The 8,081-nt window shown below is 39.9% G+C and overlaps 1 protein-coding gene across 2 annotated transcripts in view; it reads right to left on the bottom strand.

Annotated features, from left to right (window-relative positions):
- Positions 1 to 1,880, bottom strand: part of LOC124160785 (cytochrome P450 4c3) — a 30,140-nt gene extending 28,260 nt beyond the window's left edge. For both annotated transcript variants that reach the window (XM_046536820.1, XM_046536819.1), the window contains exon 1: positions 1,628 to 1,880. The gene's annotated coding sequence lies outside the window, so the exon portion shown is untranslated. The remainder of the gene's footprint in view (positions 1 to 1,627) is intronic.
- Positions 1,881 to 8,081: the final 6,201 nt, after the last annotated feature.

Genomic DNA, 8,081 nt, shown 5'->3' on the forward strand with positions numbered 1-8,081 from the left:
AATTACACCCTTCCATCGACGAAACAAACGACGCAATTTCTTGACTTTCGCGGCTCATGGTGATTAAAAGAGAGTGAGACATACGGGTGTGTGCCGCGTGACGTCGTTGAAGAAGTGACCAGCAGTCGGTCACGAAACGTCGGAGCAATCTCCCCTACGTCACGCGGCATACACCCGTATGTCTCTCTCTTTTAATCAAACGAAGCAAGTTTAGGAAAAGCGAATGTGAAAAGAGTGCGACGTGGTCCAGGGAAAGGAACTTGCCCACCTCTACCCTGGATGTGTGAATTTCACAATAGCTTAGCCTGGAGTGAGCTCGGCCGTTATCCAAACCAACCTTCGGGTTAATTCACCGAGTGAATGTCAGAATATGAAATCCTCAAGTCACTAGAGGGTGCTAAGGTGATATAGATGTTTAAAATGGAGGAATGAATGTAATTGTCGTAAATTTTCAGCATTATAATGACAAATAACATTTAAACCGAGAGAATTTTTAATGCAAATTTACTGCCACAGACTTCATACACAATTAAATGTTCATCGATGTTAATCCTGGCCGTGATATTTTTTTTCTCGTGAAAATCAATGTGAACTCGCTAAAAAATTATGTAGCAGACCTAGTGTCCACTCACTGGGTCACCGTTCCTTCATTCCATCCGTTTTTCTACCGAGAACCTTGCCGCTGAGTCACTTAGATGACCACACCGCACTCATCGGCCGGATTAGCATAAATGTTCGAAGCACCATTCGCTGCAAGGACAATGAAAATAGATCTATTCTCCGCTGTGTCGCGCGGGTGTTAATGGAACGTGGTTTTTGGACCTCACACATAACAAAATTTGTGATGTCTATATAGGAAATCGCAAGTGTCTTCAAGCGAGTGATTGAATTGATAAAATTGATACAAAAAGATATGTACTGTCCACTTAATTTTAATTTCACAAACTCTACTACACGTGTTTCGATTTGCTTGCCATCATCATCAAGTACATCGGGTAAATCGCAAAATAACATCTTAAAAGAATGGCGCCGCACGGAAATGTCGTATGGTTCTGAGACAAACAGATGACCACACCGGATTAGCATAAATGTTCAAAGCACCGTCGGCTGAAAGGACAATGAAAAAAGATCTATTCTCCTCTGTGTCGCGCGGGTGTTAATGGAACGTGGTTTTTGGACTTCACACATAACAAAATTTGTGAAACTTAGAAGAAAACAGTGTAGGACAGACGACAAAATCTATGTAAAATAGATTGAAGAGGTCTATTCTTTCTGCTAGAGTAAATATTTTACCGTAAATTTACTACTAAACCCTTGTACACGCATGTTTAAAATAAATATCTTCGCAAATTGAATAATTTTACCCAACATCAAAATCTCTAGCTGCCAAAGAAAGACTCACTTTGCAACAAAAAGACTCACTTTGAAGCTACAGAGATTATTTGAATTGGAGCAAGTTCCTGAACGTAGGAATGTCGTAAAATAATGTGTAGTAAGAATGTAGCAACGCAAAAATGTTGTAAAGGTCAGAGACAGAGAACATTAGAGAAAGACGTCAACTCCTCGACATATGCGTGCTGTGCTGGTGTTAATGGAACTTGGTGTACGGACTTCACACATGACGTACCTCGTTCACGTTTATCCCACCGCACCTCTGTCGCCTGCACCTCTTTCTGTTCTCCACTCTCCCTCCTCTCCACACCCAAAAGCGTCTCCTTGGTGCGGCAACCTGCAAGTGCAGAGCAGGCGCGGGAACTGCTATGGTCTTCGGCGGACGCCAATGAGACCTGTCACTTAACACGACAATGAGCTCTGGACTGATTGTGAGCGCGACACAGAGAAAAAGAGATGTGCTGTTGGAGCTTTCCTCCTCTCGCCCCCTCCACACTATATATACTAAGCGCGAGAGTAAACACGCGCGCGCTTTTTGCCTTCGACAGGGAGAGTGGGGGATGGGGGTGTAGGGGGTGGAGATGGGTGGGGAAGACCTCTCCCCCTCCTCCGCTTTCGGCCGTCTTGAAGGAGGTAGGTTCGCGAGTGCACGATTCAAAACAATACTTTTTGCAGGGGCGAAACTAGGATTTCTTTCTGGGGGCGGGGGGGGGGGGGGGGAACAAGCTAGGCCGTATCCAGGATTTTGTTCTGGGCACAAGGATACTTCATAATACAAAACGAACGCAATGATAATGGGACCGTATTAAAATTCTTGCATATTTTTTTAGGGTCTGGGGGGGCACGTGCCCCCGTGCCCCCCCCCCCCTAGATCCGCTTATGACTTTTTGCATTTTTATTCATAATATAATTTACTATCAGAGACAACCTCCATAGATTTTAAAAGTAAAATAAGAAATAAAGATTGTTTGGCGAATAGTTGGGTCGCTCTTTTAGTTCTTTGCAAAATAAAAGTGTAAATGAAGGCAATTAGCCTTTTTAACTAGGAAATGTTGCCACGATCGGCTCAAATAGCCGTACAAAGAGTTAATTTGATAGTATATGGACAAAAAGCGGATGAGAACTGAGTGAGGCCGTATCTTGGCGATGTAGTTTGAGGAGCGCGAGCGGGACCGATTTTTTTTAAATTCCCGATTGTGATGCAGATTGAAAAATATATAAAAATACATAACCGAAACGAAGTACTATAGTAGATAATCAGAATCATACATATCAGGAGATGACCATTACTATTAATAATTTTGCTTTACAAGAACATTTGGTACACTGAATGGGGTCTTTAAACAAAAATTAGACTTAGTACGTATAAAATAAGCCTTTAGAAAGAATACAGTAAGCTCTGAGCCATGGAATTTCAATATTAATAAAACTTGAGCTTAGGAGCGTAAGCTACGCTACTTTTTGAATTATTGGCAAATGACTACTTCGGACCTTTTCCGTTTCTCGATCCGTGGTCTACTTCGGGAGTCATTCGCGACGAAAAATTGAAGACCTAAATCCTGTCACAGATGAGTTGATGACGTCACGAGCGTTTCTCTTCTTTCCCGCTACTCCTCCACCTAGTGCATGCTTCTCGCGTGGTTCGTCGTTATTTTTTCTCGTAATTTGTTAGCGATTCCTTCCCTCAATGAAAGGTTCTCATGGAACGAAAGAATGAACCAAAACTTATATGAAGTCACCAACTCATGAAGAGTGGGCGGCAACTTGCGAATCTTCTTATTAAGAACTTTTGAGAAATTGGCAATTGATTTTTTATGTGCAAACTTATCTTTTCTATCTATCTACCGGATTATTTCAATTAATTGTGATTTCGGGTCTGCGTGAACGACCACGTTTTTACCGGATGAAGAGAATTTTGTAAGGCCAAATCCTGGCGCGGTGGTTTGAATGGTGTTCCTTGGGTCTCATCCGTCGGGAATCATCCCGTTGTTTTGCTCGTAAGAGGTGGACCCCAAAAAATAAGAAGGCCCCATACGCGCCCTCATACTATCCCGCCAAGATACGGCCTCACCATATTCTCTTCAGACTACTATCCTTATATAATCAATTTAAGACCAATATATATCAAACGAATTTGAAGAAATTCAATTCAATATTTTTTTAGGAATACGGGATAGCGGTTATGCTGACTTTGTGGTGATCATTCAATTTAATTATAGTTTTTTTTTAAAGAAATCGTCGTTAAGTCTAAGGGTATTTTCCTTAATATTCACATCGTAAGTTTTTAATGATAAATAGATGAAATACACTAAGTTTATGGAACCACGTCCCAAGTTACACAAGCCATCAACCGTAAGTCACAGGTGAATTACTGGCGCGGCGGTGTGGATTGTTGGTTTTGGTGGGAGATTGTGCTAACGTTATTGGATAATGAGCATCAAAGGGCATTTTAATTCAATATCGTCAAATTTAATCAATTTTTGGTAAATTCTTTTCATGCCTCCTGGTATAACCCCGTTTAAAGTCACGCACCTTAGAAAGGCCTATTTTCAGTATGGGCGAGGTATTAGCTTGGCAAAACTCTGATAGATACTTTTTTGCCTAATCGTGATTTTCTTCTCGGTTAAAAAATCCTAATTTTTTCATATTAATGTTTACATTCCCTCACTCATTAGAGGCTCATCTTATAAAAATGTTCGTAGGCATGTTAACTTCCGCCAACACATCAGATTCGTACATTCTGCACACCTATGCTCCAATATTTTATCCTTCTTTTACCCTCCATGCAATAATCAGGCGTTCTTACACATGTCACCAGCATGTAGGGAGTCCCAATGGCCAGGTGACTCAAAATCATGATTTATTCCGAGTTATTGTACTCATAAAAAATATGGATTGACTGCATTGTTTTCCTTATTTTGACAGTTGTGCTCAAAATATGCTAGTTTCTTGGCACCTTGTAGCACCTTGTAAATAATTACTCATTCAACAATTTAACTCGAAGGTTGCATTGAATGGTCTAGGGTAGAGCTCATCCCGTACATAGCCATAGGCGAGTTTATTTCACATATTCTAGGTCCGGGGGTAGTTCATTTTCCTGGGCAACCTCGTTTCTCGAGGAATTTTAATACCCTAATACTACCCTATTGCTCTAACTCTTCACACGTGATGTGATCCTGGGACTCTTTGATTACCAACCAAGCGGTCTACTCAGAGTAGACAGCGACGCGTCGCGACGCTCCCCTTGGAAATATTACTGCAGCTGAATTATCTGGGTAAAAATATTCCCCTTTTTTTATATAATCGTTGATTGATGTGCTTGTTACGGATCTTAGTTCGTTCTTTCAACAATCAGGGAGAGTGTATTTGCAAAAAGTTATTTAGGAATAAAATTCATGAGTTCATTGTTTGAATTCATTCACATTTTAAAAGTGAAAATCCTCTATTTTCACTTCCTCTGGTATCGGATATTGCCACACATTGCGCCTGTACCCCCGAGCACAACGCAATGATTTTCTTTTATATCCTTTCGGTTGGTGAAAGGGACAGTGAAATTTTGTTCCTCTAGGCTGCCAGAATTCTATCGGTTTTGTTTACGAGTTGCGGGACCTCGGCTGAGAGCAAAATTTCCAAGGTGTGGAATTAAGTGTTTTGGTTCATTTTCATTCCTGTTTTTGAAGAAAAGATAGGTGAATAATTGCATAAATAGTATGAAGCAACTGAGTGGATTGACGTTCAATTTTGTGCTCTCGGGATCTTTGAATGTTGAGATGGAATATTGTTGTCTCAGACTGTCGATTCGATTAGCAGTTTAACCTATGTTTTAACTGTAACAATACTAATTAAATAATTATTGTAACCGTCGGGTATATGTGGCGGTGAGAAACCAAAGGATACAGGTTTTTTTTTCAAACAGATTTTTGTACAGAAATTAGGTAAGGAAAAAAATGAGATGGACTAGATATTTAGTAGCGCATTAGATTTTCCACTTGATGTCAGCACAGGACACATACTCACTCGTATCCCTTGGCCACCAAGTTTTTGTATATTTCTTTTATACATTTCTGTGCTCATAACTCCGTTCAGAAAAAATATCAATTGTACCCTTTGGCTTCCCATCCCCTCGTATATCATCAGCAGGATATATTATACCACTCATGACAATGCTGCGGCTTAAATTATAAGCCAAGTAATAGCGAAAAAGTGCAATTTTGTTGAAGATACCTACCCGCACTTCGAATACATTCCAAGTAAAATACTATAAAACAAAGTATACACTATTTTGGGACGAAAAAATATACTCAGATACAGCAGTAGCTTATAACAGGAGGTATACTAAATATTAATCATAAATAAACCAAAATATTAATCATAAATAGAAATGAAAGAATAAAAAAATAAATGTACATCTCTACCAGTAGAACTGAAAATATTATTGATGAAAAACTAGATATAAATCATAAGCTTCACTGTCAGTGTCAATTTGTATCTCAGCACGAAGTTTCAAGAACCCTTTCTTTCCCTCCCTCTTCACACAAAATCAAAAATCTATCCAATAATTCATGAAAAAATTATATTAAAAACATGCAATATCGCTAAAAAATATCTCAGGCAGCCAGAGTATAACCATTGAATGTGACTTGGCGTACGCCCATTATATCAGATTGAGCAAGAATCACTTTAATCGAGATGAAAATAATATTATTGAAATATCCATAATTGTCTGTTACTAAATAGAAAATTTTACTTGCAGTAGAACCTCGATTATCCGGATTAATGGAACCGGGATTGACCCGGATAAACGAAAATCCAGATAAACCGGAAGCCATAGAGTTATCAATAGAAAAATTATGAGACCTTTTCAGTACTAGAAAAAATGTATTTTTGTATCATGATATCGGCTATAAGTGCAACTGAGTACACAATTAACCGAATGTAAAGAAAAAAATATTTAGTTTTTGTTTACTAATAAATCGTCCAGCTTTCTTTGATTTATTTTTTTGCCGTTTAACCGTTGCACAATAGGGTAGTTTCCTTCATCAAAGAAAACGAAAGGCATTGACTGCGATTCGTTACCCACCATTAGTGTATTCATAATATACAAATTATTTGGTTTTAGAAATACCGGTTTAGACGAATGGCAATGGTCCATTTTTATCCTCATTTGAAAACGGCCAGATTGGCGCCCACGCGATGCCACTCCAAGTGACGTCACAGGGTACCCGCACGGGTAATTTTCAGAAATATTGACCTAGATCTTTGATCAGGATAAACACACACACACTTTCTATACGAGTAGATTGGAGTTATTCATCGTCTGAGATTACCAATGCATGCATGAGGCACAGAGCTCAGGGAAACATGTCTTAATAATCACCTATTAAAACTGGCTAAGGTCGGAAAGTTTTCTTCGTTTGATAAGGCATTAATAAACCTTTTTTAAGCCAAGCGCTACCAGCCAGCAAGGTACTCAGCTACCCGCTAGCATCCTGCGTCCTATCAGAGCTCAGAGCCTTGATCAAGGTCACCTCACAAGGCGGGAGGGGGAACCAGAAATGCGTCGCACGGACTTTTTCCCATCATTCCTACTTAGCAGTCGCGTTTTCGCGCGCTTGAAAATTATCACTTTTCATTTAATCGCGAAAAATAGATATCGTCATTTAAAAATCTAAATGCGTTAAATACGTACTCCAGGAGTAATAATCTTTCGATTTAGGCAATAAAAAATAATAGAAAACCACCCTATTGCGTAATCGCTTGCTTACCAAAAGTTAATTCGGTGCAGTGTCAGGTGTACCTAATTCTAATAGGGTAATTTTCAGAAATATTGACCTAGATCTTTGATCAGGATAAACCGAAGAGCCGGATCATTGAGGTAGGGACGAACGAGGTTCTACTCTACTTCAATTCTAGTATTTGATTTATTGTTTTTATTAATATTTCCTCAACGTAAGCTATGACAATGCTCTAGTTATTTATGCATTACATCCAGATTTTGTTAACTTCTGCGCGCTTCAATAGGAAAATATTGCGATATTCTGATGTGAAAGTGAATGTGAAATTATATTATTCATATATTTTCCTGGTGTAATACAACGACATCGCGCTTAAAATTTCCGTGGAGAAAGAGGCTTGCGTGCCCGCGGGCTAGCATGGAAGGAAAGCGGTGAAATGACATAAATAGTTGCAAGTGCATGAACTTATTTTCGGGAATAGTTGCGAGTCCACTACCTCTTGCATCGCGTTTAAACTGACAGCGAAAGTGAATTATGTTGTAAGCTTTTGTCGCTCTCTTACGGCTTCCCCGCGGGGAGAAGAGAAAGTGATTTTTCCCAAAATTTTCGGTTGTGGCCTCGGCGAAAGGTATTGTCATGGAAGGTCCTTTGGCGATGCCCTGTCGAGAAGTTGACCGTTGGCGGTCGAAGAGTTTGAAGGAATACGTCTGCGCCTTTCTCCCACCCGCGTCACGGCGCGCGCCTGACCGAGTGAAAGCCGTATAACTTTAGATGGGCGTTACAAAATCATGTCCGCTTGGATAACGCAGTCCGAGATAGTGTGACCTCATGGAAGGTCGAGTTAAAATAGTGTATGCTCTCAACGTGACCTGCTGTTGCTCTGCATTACTCCTGTGGTTAAAATCGATCTCTATGTATGTACGGTTGTACTCATCGTAGTCAGCCGATATTTGG

The sequence above is a fragment of the Ischnura elegans genome, chromosome 6 (genome assembly GCF_921293095.1).
Source record: "Ischnura elegans chromosome 6, ioIscEleg1.1, whole genome shotgun sequence".
In the NCBI taxonomy this organism is placed as follows: domain Eukaryota; kingdom Metazoa; phylum Arthropoda; class Insecta; order Odonata; family Coenagrionidae; genus Ischnura; species Ischnura elegans.